We start from the raw sequence: 24198 nt of genomic DNA, 5'->3' as shown, positions 1-24198 counted from the left end.
TTCAGCTTATACAACTGAACATCAAAAGACAAACACTTGATGAAAACTATGGGCAGAAGAACTGAATAGATGTTTTTCCAAAGAAGATATACAGATGACCTACAGACTTGAAAAAATACTCAATATCCCTAATCATCAGAGAAATGAAAATTGAAACCACGATGAGATGTCACCTCACACATGTCTAAATGGCTGTCGACAAATAACATTTTGTTAAGGACGTGGAGAAAAGGGAACCCTCCTGCATGGTTGGTGGGAATGAAAATTGGTGCAGTCCCTATGAAAAATAGTACAGAGTTTGCTAAAAAAAATAAGAAGAATAGAACTACCATCACTTTAACTGAGTTCAGTTCAGTCACTCAGTAGTGTCTGACTCTTTGCAACCCCATAAACTGCAGCATGCCAGGCTTCCCTGTCCATCAAAAACTCTGGGAACTTACTCAAACTCATGTCCATTGAGTTAGTGATGTTATCCAACCATCTCAATCTCTGTTGTCCCCTTCTCCTCCTGCCCTCAATCTTTCCCAGCATCAGGGTCTTTTCAAATGAGTCAGTTCTTTGCATCAGGTGGCCAAAATATTGGAGTTTCTCTTTCCAATGAATATTCAGGACTGATTTCCTTTAGAATGGACTGGTTGGATCTCCTTGCAGTCCAAGGGACTCTCAAGAATCTTCTCCAACACCACAATTCAAAAGCATCAATTCTTGGGCACTCAGCTTTCTTTATAGTCCAACTCTCACATCCATACATGACTACTGGAAAAACCAAAGCTTTGACTAGATGGACCTTTGCTGGCAAAGTAATGTCTGTTTTTTAATATGCTGTTTAGGTTGGTCATAAATTTTCTTCCAAGGAGCAAGTGTCTTTTAATTTCATGGCTGCAGTCACCATCTGCAGTGATTTTGGACCCCAAGAAAATAAAGTCTCCAACTGTTTCCAGTGTTTCTCCATCTACTTGCCATGAAGTGATGGGACCAGATACCATGATATTAGTTTTTTGAATGTTGAGTTTTAAGCCAACTTTTTCACTCACCTCTTTCATTTTCATCAAGAGGTTCTTTAGTTCCTCTTCACTTTCTGCCATAAGGGTGGTGTCATCTACATATCTGAGGTTATTAATATTTCTCCTGGCAATCTTGATTCCAGCTTGTGCTTCATCCAGCTCAGCGTTTCTCACGATGTACTCTGCATATAAGTTAGATAAGCAGGGTGACAATATACAGCCTTGACATACTCCTTTCTCTATTTAGAACCAGTCTGTTGTTCCATGTTCAGTTCTAACTGTTGCTTCTTGACCTGCATACAGATTTCTCATGAGGCAGGTCAGGTGGTCTGGTATTCCCATCTCTTTAAGAATTTTTCACAGTTTGTTGTGATCCACACAGTCAAAGGCTTTGGCACAGTCAATAAAGCAGAAGTAGATGTTTTTTTCTGGAACTTTCTTGCTTTTTTCCGATGATCCAGTGGATGTTGGCAATTTGACCTCTGGTTCCTCTGCCTTTTCTAAATCTAGTTTGAACATCTGGAGTTTATAGTTCACATACTGTTGAAGCCTGGCTTGGAGAATTTTGAGCATCACTTTGCTAGCGTGTGAGATGAGTGCAATTGTGCAGTAGTTTGAACATTCTTTGGCATTGCCTTTCTTTGGGATTGGAATGAAAACTGACCTTTTCCAGTCCTGTGGCCACTGCTGAGTTTTCCAAATTTGCTGGCATATTGAGTGCAGCACTTTCACAGCATCATCTTTTAGGATTTGGAATAGCTCAACTGAAATTCCATCACCTCCACTAGCTTTGTTCATAGTGATGCTTCCTAAGGCCCACTTGACTTCACAGTCCAGGATGTCTGGCTCTAGGTGAGTGATCACATCATCGTGGTTATCTGGGTCATGAAGGTCTTTTTTGTATAGTTCTTCTGTGTATTCTTGCCACCTCTTCTTAATATATAAGAAGAGCCACAGCCTTGGCTCTTCTAAGGCTGAATATCTAAGAGTATAGATATTTAAGAAGGTATCTTAATATCTTAAGGCTTCTTAATATCTAAGAAGGACCACAGCCTTGTCTAACAATGAAACTATGAGCCATGCCAGGTAGAGCCACCAAAGATGGACCATGGTGTAGAGTTCTGATGAAACGTGGTCCACCGAAGAAGGGAATGACACACCGCTTCAGTATTCTTGCTTTGAGAACCCCATGAACAGTATGAGAAGAACTACCATATGACCTAGCAATTCCACTGCTAGGCAAAGAAAACAAGAACACTAATTCCAAGAAATACGTTCTCCCCAGTGTTCATAGTAGCATTATTTATAATAGCCAAGATATGGAAGCAATCTATGTGGCCATAAACAGATAAATGGATAAAGATGTAGTGTGTGTACACACACACACACACACACACACACACACACACACACACAATGGAATATTACTCAGCTGTAAAAAGAATAAAATTCTGCCATTTGCAACAACGTGGATGAACCTAGAGAGTGTTATGCTTAGTGAAATAAGCCAGATAAAGACAATTACTCTGTGTGATCATTTGTATGTGGAATCTAAAAAATGAAACAAACAAATGAATATAACAATAGAGGGATAGACTCACAGATAGAGAGGACAAACTAGTGGTTACCAGGTGGGGGGGAGAAGGGGAGGGGCAAGATGGGGTATGGGATTCAGACATGCATACTACTATGTAGAAAATAAATAAGCAACAAGGATATATTGTACAGTACAGGGAAATATATATGTTATTTGTAATAACGTTTAAATGGAATATAGTCTATAAAAATACTTAATCATCTAAATTAATATAACATTGTAAATCAACTGTACTTCAGTTTTAAAAAGAACCATAGAAGACCCAAAGAGGGAAGAACTAGAGAGGAACTCTTTCTAGAATCATTGGTAAAGGTTTTAAGAATTCTGATGTCTAGGTGCCACCCATGGTGTCCCAAAGCAAAAATCTCTTGGATTTAACCCAACACAAAATCGTGCACAGTGGATGCAGCTCAGGCACTTTTAAGGGCTCCAGATGGTTCTGTAGAGCTGCCTGCCTTAAGAGCCAGTGCTGACTGGTCCCCAGATTCACGGACCTGACAACTTTAGTGAAGTAACATGAGAAGCACTTGTTGACCAAGCAGCTGTCTGGAGGAACTTTCCTTGGCCTGGGTTTCCTAAGAAAACACTTAGGTGAAATAATGGCATCTGTGTGATTCAACAGGAAATAAAATTTGGCTTCTCATAGTTTAAATCAAGAAAAAGTATCCAAAAACATTCCTGTAGACTCTGGGCAAGTCACTTTAAGCCACTTTTCTTCTCTGCAAACAGTCATAAAATATGAACTTTTTATCTCTTAGACCTTTTATCAAATGTCTAGTATAGATGTGCCAAGAATGACACTTTCATAAACACAAATCTAATGATTATTTTCTAGGGTTGGGGTTTGAGCAATTGTTAAGACAATCATTGCTCTCTCTCTGCCCCCTAAAATTGAAACAGAGTATGCTGAAAGTGCTTTATTAATTTGCATGTGTAATCCTGGTAGATTTCACCCCAAATCTCTAATTCATCAGTAAGCAGAATGAGCTATGCGATGCATATAGTGCAAGACATTGTTCTGGGGGTTGTGGTAATGATGGTCCTGGTGATGATGGTAACTTACATGTTAATTAGATTTTTTATTGGAACCCTACAAAAGTATGAGGAGGGTATACTCCTATCCTTATTTTACAGAGGAGCAATATAAGATTGGAGAGGCTGATGAACTGCCCAAATTCACTAGCTAGTAAGCTGTGGACCCGGGCTTTGATGTCACACCCCAGGCTCTAACTCACCAGAGAGCTTTGCTTCAGGAGTTCACGGCCTATTAATATATTCCCTTGCTTATTAATCTGTGAATGAGCCAGATGGTGTATGTTTTAAAGTCCATGAAAAAAAAATTGGAGTAATGGCTTTAAACAAGGAAGTATCAATAAGCCCGTTCCTTAGTGAGAGTCAATATGTAGTTCAATGTCAAGGACAGTATCTGTTTGGTTAAATAAAGCTCTGAATCTGAGACCTGTATTACTGAAAAAATATTGATCGTGTCTTGTCCCCTGCTAGGAAACATAACATGGACTTCACAGATGTGAAATTTAAGCACCTTGTCGCTTACTTACAGTAAGCACTTGCTGTGATAAACCAAGGAGACGTCAAGTCCAACAGAAGTGTTTATTTGACAGAATGTCTCTAAGCAGAACGTTGATCCTTGATGTTGCCTGTAGTTGTTCCCCATTCACATTAGCTCAAGATGTCTCTTGTTAATTAGCTAAAAGAGATAGAGGACAAAAACAAAGATAAAAACCTTTACTCAAGGCAAAATTTCCTTCAATATGGTTTCCAGTATAGTGATTATTCTGCACATTGTCATATAAATGTGGCCAAACAGACTACAAAACCAACAGAGTACACAGCTACCAGAATAGGAGTCATTTCTTTCTTTTTTTTTTGCATTTAAGTAGTAGTTTAATAGCACTGGCCTATAGATATGTATCTTTAACTCTAATAAACCCACTAATTGCTCAGTCGTGTCCAACCCTTTGCAGCCCCATGGACTGTAGCCCGCCAGGCTTCTCTGTCCATGGGCTTCTCCAGGTAAGAATACTGGAGTGAATTGCCATTTCCTCCTCCAGGGATCATTCCATCTCAGGGATCCACTCCTCGTCTCTTGCATCTCCTGCATTGGCAGGTGGATTCCTTACCACTAGTGCCATAAGGTCCACTTTCAAATGAAGCCTCACCCAGAATGGGTAACAGACATGTATTTGAAAGAGAAAGAAATACTAAAGCATTCCTTCTAGAGATTAATAACTGCCTTATATCATACTTGGTAATTTCCTAAGGTTTTTCACATGTCAGATACATTATCTGACACTCAGTGTCTGTTTTAAGGAAGAGCTGACTGACTACTTGTGGTCATGTCACTTTCCCCAGGGATGAACATCAATCCTGAGGGGCAGGAAGCTGGAACTAGGGCCCCACCTAAGTACTCTACTTCCAAATCTGTCCTTATATATCCTTGTTAATTTAAAAGGCTCAATTGAAAAACAGAATCATAAATAGCCGAGAATCCTCTCTAATTAGTGCACGTGGTCAAGCAGCTCCTGCAAAAACCCCAGGCCTGGCAGCAGGGCAGTCCTCTGAACTTGCACCAGTTTCTAGTGTCCACAGCAGATTTTCCAGGGGAACATTTCAACTTACTCATCGTTGGGATAATGGCAATGACTTTGTGCCCTCTGTTGTAGGTACAGGGCTTCCCAGGTGGCACCAATGGTAAAGAATGCCAATGCAGGAGACATAAGAGACACAGGTTCAATCCCTGGGTCAAGAAGATCCCCTGGAGGAGGGCATGGCAACCTACTCCAGTATTCTTGCCTGGAGAATCCCATGGACAGAGAAGCCTGGCGGGCCACGGTCCATGGGGTCACACAGAGTCCGACACGACTGAAATGACTTTGGAGCAGCAGCAGCATTGTAAATACACATTTCCCCCTCAGTTTTCTAAAGGTTTGTCTTTCAGATGAACAGCTAGGGCCCACTAACTTGTAATCAATTCATTGGCACAGCTTTTTGGTCTGCACGACCTTCTTCTGTCTTGTGGAGTAAGTGGTACTTTACAACTGACAACATGTCATTGCTAAGCACAGTTTCGCTGTCTGCTGAATGCCTTTGGAAGGTGCACAGACTGAATAGCTAGAGCTGAGATGCCTCTCCCAGTAGGTGAAAGTAGACAGGTCCCTTTCTTTTTCTTCTTTTTATATTTATTTGACTTCAATGGGTCTTAGTTGCGGCACACAAACTCGTAGTTGAGGCATGTGGTATCTAGTTCCCTAATCAGGGATCAAACCCCGATCCCCTGCATTGCACCAGTAGACAGTCTCCTTTCTGAGTGAGTTATGTAGTCAGGGGCACACACACACACATCTATGACTTCTAAGCCTGCAGGATTAGATAGGCTCTGATGCTGTCTCCCTCCTGTCTACCTAGGTGGGCACTTGTGCAGCTTGGGCTCTCCTCAAAGGCTCAAAGATCCAAAGCTGAGCCCTGTCACCCCTTCCAGGGCCCTCACCACCCCTGTCAAGCCTCCCCTGGGCATTCCCAACTGCTCTACTCCTGCTTCTCCCAGACTCTTCCATGAGTCCTCACCACTGTCCAGAGTGCTCCAGAAGCCATGAACATTCTGTCAGAATGTCCTCGCAGCCAGAGACCATTGGTGAGAGCTGATCCAGGGCCACACACACACAGACTGGTCAGCTGGCCACCACCAAAGCCCCACCAGCTGTCAGGGCAACAACCAATAAAGTGAAACTAGTGAGGGCGTTAGTCACTCAGTCATGTCCAACTCTGTGTGACCCTGTGGACTGTGTAGACTGCCAGGCTGCTCTGTCCATGGGATTTCCCAGGCAAGAATACTGGGATGGGTAGCCATTCCCTTTCTCCAAGGGATCTTCCCAACCCAGGGATCGAACCTGGGTCTCCCACGTTTCAGGCAGATTCTTTACTGTCTGAGCCTCCAGGGGAGCCAGAGGACCCCTGCAGTCCTTCAGCTCTCCTTGCGGGGTCTTCTCTCTCGGGCTTCTCCATTCTGTCAGGGCCAGACACTAAGTATAGAACTCAGGAAACCAGTTAAATGACTAGCCCTGGAAGTAACAAGCTGGGTCCCCACTCGAAGTAGCTCTTACCTGGGACACAATCCACACCCTCCCAAAGAGCTGAGCACGGATAATCTCAGCATGGGGTGGGAGGGTCAGTGACAAGGGCTTCCCCACAAAGGAAGCTGTGACCCTGCCCAGCACCCTCTGGTGGGTGTCCCAGGGCCAGGTGTCAGGACTTGGACATCCAGAAAGTGGTCTCAAAAGCCTTTGCCGTATCTTTCTTAGAGACAGAGCGAAACAGTCAAAAGAACAATTTTCAACATTTGATCTCACGTTAGGAAAATGAAGCCGAGCAGCTCTTCCCTGTGACTGTATCGCCCTCTGGTGTTCAAAATGTAATGAACTGTAGACAGGAATTGCAGCTGCTAAACAGTCCTCACCCCAAATCACCCATTCTGTTTAATATCCCTGGACTTCTCAGGTAGCACACTGGTAAAGAATCTGCTTGCCAATGCAGGAGATTCAGGAGACTGGGGTTCAATCCTTGGATGGGCGAGATCCCTGGAGTTGGGAATGACAATTCACTCCAGAATTCTTGCCTGGAAAATTCTATGGACAGAGGAGTCTGGCATGCTACAGTGGGGTCACAAAGAGTTGGACATGACTGAACACACGCACAGACAGATAACTCATCGCTGACGCAGCTCCCTCAGCCACCTGAGATTCTGAGAATCACCAAGAAAAACACTCATGGAAATATCAGGGTGGGGCAAGACATGGCTAGAGGGGACACCGCCCTTTTGCTGCATTCTTCTGAAGCTGAAGTTTTGCAATAGTGTCAAGTAGCTAGGCAGTTGCGGGGTTTAAAACATAACCTTATAAAAATCTGTTCTGGAATTTGTCTGAAGGGGGAAACTTAGGGGCAGTTGCTGCAATTCAGAGGTCTCACACCCATTGACTGGGCCAGAGCAGAAGACCCAAGAGCTCCAGGCAGCAAATCTATAACCAGCACATCAGTGCCTGCTGGCTGCTGCTGGGGGAGGCAGAGGCCAGGAGCCGTTCCTGCTCTCGCTCGCTCGCTCGCTCACTCTCTCTTTCTCTGGCACATTACAGAGGTCCCGAAACACCAGATCTTAGGTGTTCCTCAACCAGCAAGGTGGGGTAAGTTTTTTAAAGGCAGGAGTATACTGCAGTCTGAAATGGCTGCACTGGCCTCACCCTCAGCTACCTTGAATTTACAGCTTCAAGTTACCAGTTAGAAGAGGAGACAACTCATCTACACTTAAAAGCACACTCCAGGGTATATGCCCCGTAGTGGGATTGCTGGGTCATATGCTAGTTTTATTCCTAGTTTTTTAAGGACTCTCCATACTCTTCTCCATAGTGGGTGTATCCATTTGCACTCGCACCAATAGTGTAAGAAGGTTCCCTTTTCTGCACACCCTCTCCAGCATTTATTGTCTGTAGACTTTTTGATAGTGGCCATTCTGACTAGTGTGAGGTGATACTTCACTGTGGTTTTGATTTGCATTTCTCTAATAATAAGTGGTGTTGAGCAGTATGTGTTTATTATGCACCTGTATGTTTTCTTTGGAGAAATATCTGTTTAGATCTTCTGCCCACTTTTTGATTGGGTTGTTAATTTTTCTGGTATTGAGCTGCATGAGCTGCTTGTGTTTTGGAAACTAATTATTTGTCAGTTGTTTTTGTTTGCTATTATTTTCTCCCATTCTGAGGGCTGTCTTTTCATCTTGCTTGAAAAAGACACCTGTACCCCATTGTTCACTGCAGCACTATTTACAATAATAGCTAGGACATGGAAGCAACCTAGATGTCCATCGGCAGATGAATGGATAAGGAAGTTGTACATGTACACAATGGAATGTTACTCAGCCATAGAAAGGAATGCATTTGAGTCAGTTCTAATGAGGTGGATGAACCTAGAGCCTATTATACAGAGTGAAGTAAGTCAGAAAGAGAAAGACAAATGTCATATATTAACATGTATATATGGAATCTGGAAAGATGATACTGATGATCCTACATACAGGGCAGCAAAGAAGCCACAGACATAAAGAACAGACTTTTGGATTCAATGGAAGGAGGAGAGGGTGAGATGGTTTGCAAGAATAGTATTGAAACATATACATTACCATATGTAAAATAGATGACCAGTGTGAGTTTGATGTATAAAGCAGGGCACCCAAAGCAGGTGCTGTGTGACAATCTGGAGGGATAGGATATGGAGGGAGGTGGGAGGGGGGTTCAGGATGAGGGGGACACGTGTACTTATGGCCAATTCATACTGACGTACGGCAAAAAACCATCACGATAATGTAAAGCAATTATCCTCCAGTTAAAATAAATAATTTTTTTTAAAAAGCACACTCCACAATCCGAGGCAGCTGACAAGGAGGAGCAGATGACAGTGCAGGACAGGCAGGCTGGGGAGGGGAGAGGAGGGGTTCCCTGGGAGCCAGAGCACAGGAACAAGGACCTTCCCTCCGCAGTTCTCACTGGGGAACTCCCACCAGTCTGGTGCCCAGACGGGATGGCATGGCAGGTGTGTCAGTTTCTGGCCACGCTGAACAAGCTAGTACAAAGTGGATGCCTTAGAACAATGGAAGCGTATCATCTCACAGTCCTGGGAGGCTGAAGTCTGCAATCGAGGTGTTGTGGACCAGGTTGGCTCGTTCCGGCGGCTCTGAGGGAACAAAGCTCGCGGCACTCTCCTGGCTTCTGGCGCTGGGCCATCCTTGGCGCGCCTCAGTCTCTGCCTCCATAGCCACAGTGTCCTTCCCGCTCCGTCTTCACATGGTGCTCCTCTCTGTGTGTGTCTGTCTCTGCGGCTCCTCTTACAGACTACAGTCATGTGGGATTAAGGACCTACCCTGCCCATTCCAATATCCTTGCCTGGGAAGTCCATGGACAGAGGAGCCTGAGGGGGCTACGGTCCATGGGGTCACCAAAGAGTCATATGACTGAGCGACTAAACAAAGCTCCTACTCCAGGGTGTCCTCATCGTAACTGACATCTTAATTCCATGGGCAGAACCGTACTTTCAGGAAGGTCACATCCATACACACTGGGATTATGACGTTTCTCCTTTAGTAACACAGTTAAACCCACAACAGGACTGTAAGGCTGGGCAGACTGGAGGTTCTCATTAGGCCTCTTCAGTGGTGTGCTAGAAAATATTCAACAACCAGATTTCCAGGGGAGAAAAAGCTCTAGTGGTGAAGTGTTTGCAAATTTTCTTGGCATAACTATTCCCTCACAGGCCTGCTTCAAGCTACCAACATAACACCAAGCTTGCCAAAATTCCAGAAAATTTAACAATGTGCATCCCTCATCCACTGGTGCAAACCAACTCCCACGTGCTGTTGAGCCTACAATATTTTAAAATGTCAGTGGCTAAAAGGAGTTGTCCAAAACAGTTTGTTCTATATGTTTACATGGGCTTCTCTTGTGGCACAGTGGTGAAGTGTCTTCCTGGCAGTACAGGAAATGCAGGTTTGATCTCTGGAGGAGGGCATGGCAACCCACTCCAGTATTCTTGCCTGGAAAATTCCATGGGCAGAGGAGCCTGGAGGGCTACAGCCCAAAGGGTTGCAAAGAGTTTGACATGACTGACCACACACACGTATAGGTTTACCTGTTGAGGCCAGGGTGCCCCTACAACTTTTGATTATCTGTACATAAAGTGACCAGTTCTGTATACTGCATATCAACTTTTAAATCTGAGCACGCCTTGGGGCCATTCTATTTTCTGGGCCTCCCTAACCCTGAAGCAGCAGCAGCAGCATTCTCCTTCCAACCTCCCAGACACTCTGCCCACCACCTCTGATGTCCTTACCATCCACTGGTCCCGTTTGCCCCATGGCCGTCCCCAGGCCTATCAACTCACCCACGCTCCTCGGGATCTTGGCACTCGGCTCTCACTCTCTCCACCCCAAGTCCTGTCACTGACCTTTGACTGCGGGGCCTTCAGCTCCCATGTAGGCCTCCCAGCCAGCACACCCTCCCTTGTGACTCCTTGTTCAGATACCTGGATGTTCTCCAGGTCACAAACCTTGAACTCCAGCCTCACCCACTACTGCCTACCTCACCAGCTAACCTCCCTGTGCTCTTGGTACTACCATCTCACTAGTACCCGCCTAGCTCCCCAAATCTGTCAGTTGTTCCTTTCTTCCGCCCTCTCCCTGTTCAGCCTAGATACTGTAACTATAATATTCCCTTGTCCATGTTCCCAATTCCTTTCACCACCCCAGCCAACATCCAGTTGTGGATCCATGGCTGAGGCAGATGCCAGAACCACAGACCCATGGTCTCTGTTAGCAGCTGCAACCCTGCCTCATACCCTCTGTGTGTCTTGTGGCCAAGTCCTGGCCGACTCTTTGAGACCCCATGGAAGGCAGCACGCCAGGCCTCCCTCTCCCTCACTATCTCCCAGAGTTTGCCTTTGTGTCCTAGGGGAACCCTAATCCTTTCACCATTCTCCATCACTCTCATCCCAAACTCTTTCTTCACTTCCGTCAAAAGACATTATGTGCCACTCGGGAAAAAAACATAGAGTACTCGATGGTTAAATGTATTTTCACATATGTTCATTTGACCTCCACAGAAGCTGGGTCAGGCAGGCAGGGAAAGGGTTCTTATTCCCATTTCATAAGCCAAGAGACTCCTCTGAGGCTCAGAGGAGTTTCATGTTAACACCGGACAAAGTACTAGCAAAGCCTCGGTTGGTGCACAGGTCTCCCAGGTCCAAGAACCCCGAGTCAGGCAGTGAAGTGGATATTTGTCCAAGCGCATGAGTGAGTCCTTAGCAGCCAGGACAAGCAACCATGTCTCTGCATACCTTCCAGATTCTTTATCCACCTCTAGGGTGTGCTGCCTTCACAACAATGGCTCTATTGCTCTCAAAGCGCCTGAAGTCCATTTATCCTTTATGTTTGTGTATGTGTGTTAGTTGCTTGTGCATGCGAGAGTGTGTGCTAAGTCATTTCAGTCATATCCGACTCTTTGTGACCCCATGGACTGTAGCCCATCAGGCTTCTCTGTCCGTGGGATTCTCCAGACAAGAAAACTGGAGTGGTAGCCATTCCCTTCTCCAGGAGATCTTCCCCACCCAGGGATCAAACCTGCACCTCCTGCATTTCAGGCAGATTCTTTACTGTCTGCGTCACCAGGGCAGCCCCCCTTTTAGGTTTAAAAAATTTTTAAGTAGAATGATCTTGAAAACAATAAGCGATGTTATTTTACTTTTTTTTCTGTGTTGTTCCCACCAAGGACTGTTTCTCTGTGTAAATACCTGACAATGTCCTCAGAGCCTTGCCTGACGCAAGCACAGCTGCCCTCGGCTCTTGTCATCAGGTTTGCAGGCTCTGGAAGCAAGACCAACAACAAAACAAAGGGAGCCAGACCAGGGATCTAATCTAGAAATGTCGTCCCATGCAGCCCACATGCATGCCTGTTTGGCCTGCCATGGAGAATCCTCTGGGTGGATCCCTGCAAACTAACAGTCAAGCTGAGTTTCTGTGAATACATGATATAAGCCAAAGCCACCTCCGTTGGGAATGGGGTCCATAGTGAGTCATTCACTTCAATTCCAGACAGATGGGAATCTTAGCCCTTTCCAGGCCCTTCCAGCAAAACATGAAGACTAAAGGGAATCGGCTTCTGTTCATAAGGTCCATCCCATCCCAGCATCTCTAGCGATACTTGCTTTGTTTGTGCTGTTGTTGTCGTTCAGTCACTCAGTCATGTCCAGTTCTTTGCGATCCCACGAACTGCAGCACACCAGGCTTCCCTGTCCATCACAAAAATCCCAGAGCTTGCTCAAACTCATGTCCATTCAGTCGAAGGTGCCATCCAATCATCTCATCCTCTGTCTCCCGCTTCTCCTCCTGCCTTCAATCCGTCCCAGCATCAGGGTCTTTTCCAGTGGGTCTGCTCTTCGAATCAGGTGGCCAAAGTTTTGGAGCTTCAGCATCAGTCCTTCCAATGAATATTCAGGGTTGATTTCCTTTAGGACTGACTGGTTTGATCTCCTTGCCGTCCAAGGGACTCTCAGGAGTCCTCTCCAACACCACAGTTTGAAAGCATCAATTCTTTGGCACTCAGCCTTCTTTATGGTCCAGTTATCATACATCAGTGTACATGCAGGCAGACACGCAAGAGGGGTGCTGACGTCCCTTGTTGTCTGTCGGAGCCTGCATGTCTTTCTGCCCCTCAGCTGCTGCCTTGGAGATAAACTGTTCTTCACTTGCCCCGCAGCCCTGCGCCCACACCCTCAGAACTGATATCTCTGGGGAACACTGGCCTGGGGGACAGATGACTCAGCCCGTGACTGTAAACTTGGGTAAGACATAAGAGGAACCTCTGATTCCTCCTCTCTAGAAACCGAGGTTTGCTGTGACCTACCCAACTCAGCTGCACTGTTAGAACTGCCTATGTTGTCCCAACGAAGGGGACTCGCAGGAAGCAGCCCTGAGAGGGGACAGAGGAGTCCCCTTTATATAAGGTTGGTTTAGGGGCTCCCAGTACAGTGTTTCCTGACAGTGCTGGTGGAGGTAGAAAGTAAGGAGCAGCAACTTGTAAGCTGAGGAGCAGACCCAACAAAGGGAAAGCCCAGGCCTGTCCCATGGGTGAATCAGCAGGTGGCACCCCTGTAGAATTTTTGATTCATGTGCATTTTATCCTGGCTTTATGGGCAGATTTTGGGGATGGGTAGAACAGGATGAAGGGCTTCTCATATGGCGCTAGTGGTAAAGAATCCGCCTGCCAATGAAGGAGATATGGGTTCAATCCCTGGGTTGAGAAGATCCCTTGGAGGAGGGCATAGCAACGCACTCCAGCATTCTTGCCTGGAGATCCCATGGACAGAGGAACCTGGTGGGCTACAGTCCATGGGGTCGCAAAGAATTGAACATAACTGAAGCAACTTAGCACACACACCCCGAAATCCAAGTTGGGGAGGAAAAAGGGTCTGGTTACTGTTTACACTATGAAGGGCAATAGAGGATAAAATGCCCACCAAGTCTTTGAAAAGCAAAATAACAGGAAGACCATCAGGAATAATACTTATAGGCATAGATGTCTATTCACCAAGATTCACTGAATACCTATGAGCCCTGGGGACTCTAGCAAACAAATGAAAGAGATCCAGAGCCTGTATCAACTACAGTGTCCTCTAAAAGCTAAGTGCCTGGAGAGTCCTTGGCCAGCCTTATTGAAAGCATCATCTCTGAGAAGAAAAATATCTGCTACTCTGAGCTTAACTTTGATTGGCAGTGGGGCTCTGACATTTTAGAGTTTAGAGATAACCCGCCTTGTGGCACCTGTATAAGTACAGTTCGAAGCACATTTCATAGATTTAGAGAAAAGACTAATCTTTTTGCCCAAGAAATATGATCTGATAAGCCAGGTTGGCCAGTTGACTCCATGATGGAAGAAAATTTAGCTTGTGCTAAATTCGTGTGGCTGCAGAGGGAGTTCTCTTACTTTAGATTTGAAAAGAGGTACATGGAAGGAGAGAGTGCCCCCAGAGTGGAGCCAGGAAGAGTTTAAAGCATCCACCGCGTGAGGAGCTGAGGATGGGGTACAAGGAAAAGGACACTTCAAAACCAAGTTTGACTTCGATGTTAATCAACGGGGGGTTTGTGAGATCACCATAGGAGCATAGCCATAGTAGACATTGAAGAGAATGAAGCTGACATAAAAATGGTATAACAAAACACAGTTTCCCGTTTTTTTAAAAAAAGGAAGGCCTATGTTTGGGCTTCTCTGGTGGCTCAGATGCTAAAGAATCTGTCTGCAGTACAGGAGACCTGCAGTACAGAGTTCAATCCCTGGGTCAGAAAGATCCCCTGGAGAAGAGAATGGCAACCCACTCCAATAATCTTGCCTGGAGAATTCCATGGACAGGGAAGCCTGGAGGGCTACAGTCCATGGGTCTCAAAGAGCAATTAACACACACAAGGCTTCTGTATAGTAATCTCATTTTTAAAAGTAGATCTATGCATCTGTGTATAGACATACGTACACAGAGATGCAGCATGCACATAATACATACTCAGACACATTTGTATATGCACAAAACCTTTCTGGACAGTATGTAAAACTTGCAAAATCTCCATGGAGGAAAAGGACTGGGGCCTGGGGGGGGGCGGGGAGAATTGTTTTTCATTGCGTAGCCACTGTTTAATTTTTTTTTTTTTTAACAACATGCACATATAACTTTTCAATTAAAACACTATTTTTTTTTTCATTAAACTATGTTTGAGGAAGAATTACCAGCACCAAGAAGGGTCCCCTGCTTTGAGCAGCTGTGTGCTGTCAGCATTTAACACCCCACCTCAATAGCTCTGCCGTCTAGTCTCGTCTGTGGCCAGTCTTCTCCTTTCTGGCCATGCTCCATGCCACTTCCAGTTTTCTCTTTCAGAAACGTAGGTGGGATGGGGTGGGAGGTGGGAGGGAGGTTCTAGAGGGAGGGGGCATATGTATACCTAGAGCTGATTCATATTGATGTATGTCAGAGTCCACCACCATATTGTAAACAAATTATCCTCCAATTAAAAATAAGTTTAAATTAAAAAAAAAAAAAGTAGGGTTACCTAAGCCAAGAAATCCTCCTTGCCTCCTGTTTCTTTTGGGATAATATGAAGTCTCCCTGGTGTGAGGCATTATCAGGAAGTGATACCGCAGCTAGGACAGTGTCTGCTGGGCCTTTTCTGGCTGTCTCCCTTCACTTCTCCTCCAAGTAATCCAGGCGTGGTCGATCAACAAGGCCTCATTAGTCCTCCTTTCTAAAGCTCCTGGAAGCCCACTGTCTTCCTCTCTTGCCACTCTCACTAATCTAGACCCAGTTCATCACCTCCTTGGTTTATCCTGCCAGCATCCTAATTGAGACGCCTTTCTCCAGTCTCTCTTCGTTCCCATCTTTTCTCTGAACACTACATTCTTTTAGAATGCTAGTAGTATCCTGTCCCTCCCCTGCTTATAACCCTTTAGGGTGGCCCACTGATGTCAAGCTAAAGTCCCAGCTCCTTAGCAAGGCTAGCCTCTGCATCTTTATCCAGAGCCATCTCCTCCCAGCTCCTTCCCCTCAACTCAGACTTGACTTCCACCAACTCCTGTGAACTGGTCAGAAGAGACAGAATGTCTCCTCTGAGTCTTTGACGTGCTGTGTGCTCAGTTGCTCAGTCATGTCCAACTCTGTGACCTCATGGACTGTAGCCCTCCAGGCTCCTCTGTCCATGGGATTCTCCAGGCAAGAATGCTGGAGTGGGTTGCTATGAGAACCCATATGAGATCCTCCAAGGGATCTTCTCAACCCAGGATTGAACCCATATCTCCTTCATTGGCAGACAAGATTCTTTACCACTAGCGCCACCTGGGAATCATCACTGACATGTTAATCCCTATCTTAAAACATTCTTCTCCCTTCTCCCTGGTGTTCCAACCACACCCAGGTTAATCCTTCAGCATAAAGGGTCATACATAATAAGAATGTCATGAGAAGATCATAAATAATGGGGGAAGAAAGTGGTCACCCCTTTGAGGAGGACTCATGCAGGAGTTTAGCTGTCAGAAGAGACCTGCATAAGAAAGAACACAGTGGCAGGAAAGTTCTGGGCAAGCTGGAGAAAGGGAAGCAAAGGGATCCATCCAGTGCACGGGGGAGGGAGGACCAGGTGAACAGGTGGCCGAGGAGAGGTGCGGCCCAGGGAGGCTACAGAAAGTGAAGGACCTCTTGAAAGCCAAGATGAGTTTATATATGCATGCTAAGTCACTTTAGCCATGTCCAACTCTGTGTGACCCCATGGACTGTAGCCCGCCAGGCGCCTCTGTCCATGGGATTCTCCAGGCAAGAACACTGGAGTGGGTTGCCGTGCCCTCCTCTAGGGGATCTTCCCAAACCAGAGATTGGACATGCCTCCTTTACGTCTCTTGCATTGGTCAGTGGGTTCTTTACCACTTGGCCACTTGGGAACCTCAAGATGAGTTCAGTCCTCATTTTTTTAAACAGTGGGAAACCTGAACTGTTTTAAAACTGGCAAGTGACAAACTCTAGTGTTTGTTTTAGAAAGATGTGACTGGCAGAGTGCAGAGGAATGAAGCTGGGGAGATGACTTACCCTGGGAAACACGATGGGAAACAGCCTGGTCCAAGGCAGCAGCCAGCAGAACCAGCAGGAAGTGATGGATTCCAGAGAGATGTGGAGCCATAACCTCCTGGGCCTGGTGGCCAAGTGCCAGGGAGGACTCACGGTTCTAGCTAGAATAGCTGGGAATGTGCTGAGGTCATGGGCCGAGATGGGAGTCACAAAAGGAGATCAGATTTGGAGGAAGATAATGAATCAGATTTAGAGCATGTTGACTTGGAGTGTAAAGTCAGGAAGCCCAGGTCCATAATTAAAGTCCAACACAACTCTGGTTACGGCAGGTAGGCCCTTTCACAGAGAGCACCTGTCAGGGTGGGTTTCATCCTTCCTGGAGTGTCATGTTTCCATGACTCCAGTTTCCTTGTCCCAAAGCAACCTTGTGAACTGTTTGTATCACATGCAAAGAAGGAGTTGTGAAAGCACAGGGAGAGGGTGGAGATGAGGGCTGAGCGGGACAAGACCCACTGTGCTGGGGCCAAAATTCGTGCCAGAAAATTGTCTTCCTCCCCAAGCTTGCATCAGTCACTGTTCTGTTTCTCTTCAAAGTTCTCTCAAGTCCTAACTGTGCTGTAATGAGCAACCTGAACACTGGAGACAACTTTGCGTCTGCCCTGGGCACTCTGAAGTCCTGGGCACTCTGAAGTCCTGGGCACACTGAAGTCCGTAAAATCACTTCTCATGTGGTTATGCAGTTCTTTCTTTGCTTTTGAACTCTTCACAGGTGTATATCTCATCTCCTCACCTAAATCCTTCATTGTTAAAAGAACCCAATTTATGGCAAACATTGCATTTTGTTATTGCCACTGTGCCTGGTATACTGATACATCGTCCCTTGTCAAAAACTACAGATTTGATTGACACTGAATTCATTTGGGGTAGAAAGAAGAAAGGATAATAACCACCTTGGAAGGACAGGATACAAGAAATTATATGCTGGTAAGAGGAGTAAGATAGTGTCAGTTCCTAGCATACAAAGAACTGATTCTAACATGAAAGGAAAGCTTTCACCTCTGCTGATAGAAATGGCTTTGCATTCTAAACATGCTTGAAAGGAGCAGAAGAATACTGACATTCTAGTTGTCAAGTGAGTGGTCTTCTCAACTGGCTAACAAGTCTGTTTTTCTTGGACCACCTTTTGTTTATAAGCAGTATTGGTAAAATAATAAAATAGTTAACTATACTACATGGTGTGGCTTTCCTGATGGCTCAGTGGATAAAGAATCCTCCTGCAGTGCAGGAGACATAGGAGATGTGGGTTTGATCCCTGCACTAGGAAGATCCCCTGGAGGAGGAAATGGCTATACACTCCAGTATTCTTGCCTGGGAAATCCCATGGCAGGAGCCTGGTGGGTTACAGTCCATGGGTTTGCAAAGAGCTGGACACAATTGAGTGACTGACACACACACACACACACACACACACACACACACAAGCATTACAATCACCCTTCATCCTACACTGGGGAACTGGAGGAATGGGCCCTACCACTCACAACGTTCAGCAGAGGCACAACCGGATGAAGTGGAATGACTCAAAACTGATTCAGAGTCTTCTCCTGAGAGCAGCCCAAAGCTCGCCTCTGGAGGTTGGCAGAGAAGAGGGCAGAAGGCCCTAGGGTGTCTGCTTCTCACTCCTGCCAAGGGCTCCATTCCCCTTCTTTTTAGAGCACATCTTGCACTTTCTGTGATTCCCCCAAGGGCAAGGTAAACAGCAGGAGAGTTCCTTCTTGGCCCTGGTGGCAGCAGCGCCTGTTGGCTCCGGGTCACATTCCTTTCCAGACTTCACAAACCTTGGGTTACAAAGGGCTTGTTGCACAATTCTTGGGAGAGTGGGTATGGGGGCTGGGCTAAGTTGAAGGGGGGTGTCTGGTATGTGTCAACCATCCAGGTGTGGCTGTTTGCCAAGGCTCCCCAGGTGGCGGCATTGAGACAGGGAGGAGAGGAGGGGGGTACAGAGAGAGGGAGAGAGTCAAATGTCTCAGGATCTCTGGTGAGGCAGATTTCCTTTCTCTTTTTTCTCTCCCACAGCTGTTAATAACACTTGTCAGGATGCATTTCTCAGGTGGAAAGCTTTTCAAAAGTACAGTTGGCATACCTGTGTTTCAGCTTACTGGAGGCATTTGAAAGTTCAGAACCCACAATGGAGAATCTGAAACGAAAGCTCCTCTTATCTCTCCATTTTTCATAGTCAAGCTTTCTCCTGCCATTTTATGCGATAAGATGTATAAAATTACTCAATCTATTACACAACTTTTGAAATGAATATGGAAGCTGAAAGATATTGCCACAGCTTTGTTTCAACCCCATACCATGATGGAATCTTCTTTCCTGTTGGTAATCATTTCATAATTCTCCTTTATTAAAGACAATCTGTCTGAAAAACCAGGAAACTATGGAAGATCCTTATAGGATAAATGCATTTCAGTGAGTTAAAAAACAAGCTAGTGACCTAGAAAATATTAATCAGATCTTTGGAGCTGGTGGCTGTACAAATGAGGTCTGTGCTTATATTGAACAATTCTTCATTTCATTTTCTTTCAGATTTGGGGACTTTAGGCTGATGTTAATATACTTGCAATGAATATATTGCAAGTTGGAGAAAACTCTGAGTATCTGTATCGGGGTGTGCCTGGACTCAAACTTACAGATTAATTAGCGCTGCAAGACATAGACAACTGTACATAAAATGGACTCTGGACATGCTAAGATTGCTCCTGAATTATCAGTAACTCTAAACAAGATGTTAATTCATGGTTTAAGTCAGGAAAGGCTCATTTAGGAGACAAACTAGGTAATAAAGATAGGTCAGTTACCATGGATGGTGTAAAGCTCCATGCCTGCCAGATTAAGTTTACTCACATATGCATTTCCAGAGTACACACATACATACCACAGAGTATACACATGCACACACATAAGCAAAGTCTTCCCTGGTGGCTCAGACAGTGAAGAATCTGCCTGCAACACAGGAGACACAGGTTCAATCCCTGGGTCAGGAAGATCCCCTAGAGAAGGGAATAGTAAATAGCAACCAATTCTGGTATTCTTGCCAGGAGGATTCCAGTAACAGAGGAGCCTGGCAGACATGACTGAACAACTATTACTACTACACATAAGAAAAGTGATCTACCTAAACTGGAAAAGGCCACAGAAAGTTTGTATATTTATTATAAAGCAAAATGCTCATTAACTGTATAAATTCCTTTTTTTTTTTTTTAATAGACTACTTCTAATCAGGCCTGATGCTGGGAAAGATTGAAGACAGGAGGAGAAGGGGAAAACAGAGGATGAGATGGCTAGGTGGCATCACCGTCTTGATGGACATGTGTTTGAGCAGGCTCCAGGAGTTGGTGATGGACTGGGAAGCCTGGTGTGCTGCGGTGCATGGGGTCACAGTGTTGGACATGACTGAGCAACTGAAATGAACTAAGATGAACTGAATCAGGTCAGAAGGCAGAGTAGGCAATCTGTTTCCCTGGATTCATTTTCATTGTATTCTCAGCCTTTTGAATGAGGTCTCAGGTGCTTTCTGTTGACCTTGGTCAAAGCTTGTTTTGTTTGGAGCTGAAGGCTGGGAGAACTCTGGTGAAGAGTGTCACCTACCTAGAGTACCAGAGTTTACCAATAACTACACTAAGGAAATAAAAGGAGATTTCCTTATCTTAGAATATTCTGACTTAGAAATTAAAATAGTCCAAGTATGAACCAGTAAATTCCTTCAGGATGAATTGGGGCAGGGAGTACTGAAGAGGCCACCAGGCTGAGAGTGAGAAGATTTAAGCCTTAGTCTCAAGATAGCACTAACAAGCTCAATGGCCTAAGTCAAGATATTTAACCTCTCTCTGCTGGTTTCCTTTTCTGGAAATTAGGACGTTGGAATGGATGATCTTTTAGTTACCCCCGCCCCCCGCTGCCCCCCACAACTCTAAAAGTCTGTGGTGTGTGACTAACACAAGGGTCAGAGAACATTACAGTCAATAAATGTAAATGTAGACAAGTTAGAATATTCTGTGTTTTGTGGATGTTATTTTAGGTTAAACTTAAACATAGTTTTCAGGGCTTCCCAGATGGCACCAGTGGTAAAGAACTGCCAATTCAAGAGACGTAAGACTTGCAGGTTCGAAACCTGCATTGGGAAGATACCCTGGAGGAGGGCATGGAAACCCAGTCTAGTATTCTCGCCTGGAGAATCCCAAGAACAGAAGCCTGGTGGGCTATGGTCCATAGCGTCACAAAGAGTGGGACATGACTGAAGCAACTTAGCACAGCACAAATGTAGTTTTCAATGACTATAAAATGAATAAAGTCTAAACACTGGACCAATGAGCTTTTACTTTCCAAGGACTTGAGGTGGGGTCATAATCTAATTGTGAAAATCATAGCGGCTTCTCTAGATGGAAGTTGAATATGTGCTAGAGTCAATGTGCAAACACATTTTGTTTTTGACTGAGCCTCTGGATTTATTTACATGCTTTGGATTATTACTACTTTTATAGAGCAAGTGAATATTAGCTTTGCAGCTGAGATATATTTATTCCCAGGGTGTTGGAGGTCAGAGTGTTAAAATTGTGTGCTGTGGGTAGAGACTGGGTCTCCCCGCCTTGTCTGTTCCTCTTGGGGTCCCTGGCAGGCAACTAATCTACCTGTCAGAACACTGGACTGCTGCTTCCACTTGGGAAAGGAACATGGCAATAAACCTGGATCTCGAAGGCCAATCTCAGTGTGCCTGCCCGAGCAGTCCTGCACTTGGCTCTGGGGTCGTGGTGTGCCGAGGGCAGCCAGTGTGGATGAGTCAGAGACTGGCACCCACCCCACCCTCCGCCCTCCTGGTAAACAGAGCAGCTATTTGCCGTCACTCAGAGCCTCCCAGGGCCTCGAGACTCCAGGAAGAAACAAATAAGTTAGAAGCCAAAACCCCAAGGCAAGGTAAAGAAAACAGAACTGTCTGCCTCCCCAGCGATGATTTCACTAGTGGGAGTTCTTTAGGAGGAGGAGTGGTAGACAGTCTCAACTGAACTGTCTTACTTTCTTCTCAACCAGAAGGCCCTTCTCTTTCACTGTTTCTAGGGGTGACCTTCTGCCTTTTAAGCCTTGAAACTTCAAAAGCAGACCTGAGAATCAATATTGGTTGCTAATCCATAATATTTTTTCCCTCCCTTTTATTTTGTTTGCATCTTTTTTATACAACCTTCTATTAAAATACTTCTTTCAGTTAACTTGGTTTTCATTTAGTTTATTCTTCCCCATAGAATTCCATGGACAGAGGAGCCTGGTGGGCTATAGTCCATGGGGTCACAAAGAGTAGCTTACTCATTTGAGGCTTCCCAGGTGGCACTAACGGAGGAGGCAATGGCACCCCACTCCAGTACTCTTGCTTGGAAAATCCCATGGACGGAGGAGCCTGGTGGGCTGCAGTCCATGGGGTCACTAAGAGTCGGACACGACTGAGCGACTTCACTTTCACCTTTCTCTTTCGTGCATTGGAGAAGGAAATGGCAACCCACTCCGGTGTTCTTGCCTGGAGAATCCCAGGGACAGAGGAGCCTGGCGGGCTGCCTTCTATGGGGTCGCACAGAGTCGGACACGACTGAAGCGACTTAGCAGCAGCAGGTGGCACTAATGGTAAAGAACCTGCCTGACAATGCAGGAGAAATAAGAGACTCAGGTTTGATCCCTGGATTGGGAAAATCCCCTGGAGGAGGGCACGGTAACCCACTTCAGTATTCTTTCCTGGAGAATCCCAAGGACAGAGGAACCTGGAAGGCTACAGTCCATAGGGTCACACAGAGTCGGGCATAACTGAAGCAACTTAGCACTCACTCACATCGTTCTGGGAAGAAGCTATTAAAAGAAGAATACCTGGATAAAATAAAAGAATAGACATCACCAGGCACTAACTGAAGACTGTTTTAGAAAGTAATTTTACACTGACCTGTTGAGGTTCCCTTACCTCTTTTGCACCCTTCAGTGGATGGGGAGAGGACTAGGCACCAACTGTCTTGGAAATGTTCCTGTGGTCTGTCTTCACAGTAGGAAGTCTGGCTGTTTGGAGAAGATGCCACAGCTGTGTTTCTGCTGGGAGCTCCTTTGTCATTTGGTCTGCTCATTTGGATCCTTTACATTGCCCGAAAGCAACTGGTGCATCATCTCTGTGCTTACACTGTTACTCCTAAGCCTGGAGACACACCTATCTTGTAGTCCTGTCCTCTGGATAGCCATTCCCTTCTCCAGGGGATCTTCCTAACCCAGAGGTTGAATCCAGGCCTACTACATTGCAGGCTGATTCTTTACTGTCTGAGCCATCAGGGAAGCCCCTTGTTCCTTTAGACACAGTAAATTTGTTCTGAGTTTAGCAAATGTCAATGTACCTGAACCGGAGTCATGGCTGGCTGATTCCTTCTAGCTCCATCAGGTAGCGTCTCACCTTTAATATATCAGATAACTTCTCCTTCTCAGTAGCCAGGGTTGAGCCTGGGCTGGACATTGTGATGTCACAGAGTGGAATCCTTACTCCTCCCAAAGGCCCATCTGGGACCCTCCAGTGGAGCACTTCCTCTCCTGTCCATGGTAGGAGGTTGGGAAGGTACACCCCCTAATCTCTAAACTGACCCACGGAATGATAGAATCTTAAATGTGGGCAGAGATGTAGGAGACCTCATGACTCAGTTTTGGTCTAACTGCCTGACTTTGAAGCTGGGAAATCAAGGCCCAGGGTGGTTAAGTGTCAGAGATACATCTCAAAGCTGGGTGCTTTCAGGGTTGTCCCCTACCCTTCTGGACATGCCATTTTCACTCTAGGCTGTACTCTCTGGATCTTGTCAGCATCGCCATTTTCTGATAAGCACCTCATGGGGCTAATTCTTACCCGAATCCACTCACAGAAAGAGACCATTCGAACAATTTGAAATATAGAAAGAACAGAGTCTCAGTGAAAATCATTCGTTTTTCCAACAATGTATAGGCTGCCAGAAATAACAAATTCTCATCCTAGCCTGAACTCAGAAATCCTGAGCTAGCAGACCAATCCTAGATTAACCAGTAATGTGACTTCTGGGTGACCCGACGTTGCCCATGAGATCTGATGATAAGGAGAAAAGCTCAAAAGCCCGGGATTAGTGTTGCTGCAGTGCCAAATCAGGCCCCAGTGTTTGCTGAGGCGGGCACAGGAAGGAATGAGCTATAAAGAGGGAGGCTCTCACTGGAATTTACTTCTTTCCTTTCATACTCTTCACTTTCTCTAGATACTGTCCCCATATCGTATTCAAAAATTACCTGCATTCATTGCACGAAACGACTTGTATCTGTGAAGCTAGAGAATTGTGCTTTCGAAATCTCTCAAGGTGGGATGAGATATTGCACTCTTCTAATACCAACGACTAACGTTTTATATCACGCTTT

At 45.5% G+C, this 24198-nt stretch overlaps 1 protein-coding gene across 3 annotated transcripts in view; it reads right to left on the bottom strand.

Annotated features, from left to right (window-relative positions):
* The window catches only part of DNAJC5B (DnaJ heat shock protein family (Hsp40) member C5 beta), a 93996-nt gene extending 70711 nt beyond the window's left edge, over positions 1-23285 (bottom strand). The window contains exons 1-3 of one of the 3 annotated variants that reach the window (XM_070802609.1): positions 23169-23285; positions 22751-22842; positions 4161-4309 (exon numbers count right to left, since the gene is read on the bottom strand). The gene's annotated coding sequence lies outside the window, so the exon portion shown is untranslated. Of the gene's footprint in view, positions 1-4160; positions 4310-22750; positions 22976-23168 lie in introns of all 3 variants that reach the window. The other 2 variants (XM_070802608.1, XM_019973507.2) reach the window with 2 other exon arrangements.
* Between the last annotated feature and the right edge of the window lie 913 nt (positions 23286-24198).

This window comes from Bos indicus, chromosome 14 (assembly GCF_029378745.1).
Source record: "Bos indicus isolate NIAB-ARS_2022 breed Sahiwal x Tharparkar chromosome 14, NIAB-ARS_B.indTharparkar_mat_pri_1.0, whole genome shotgun sequence".
In the NCBI taxonomy this organism is placed as follows: Eukaryota; Metazoa; Chordata; class Mammalia; order Artiodactyla; family Bovidae; genus Bos; species Bos indicus.
Note: the sequence above shows the minus strand (reverse complement) of the source record. Positions and strands in the feature narration are given on the sequence as shown.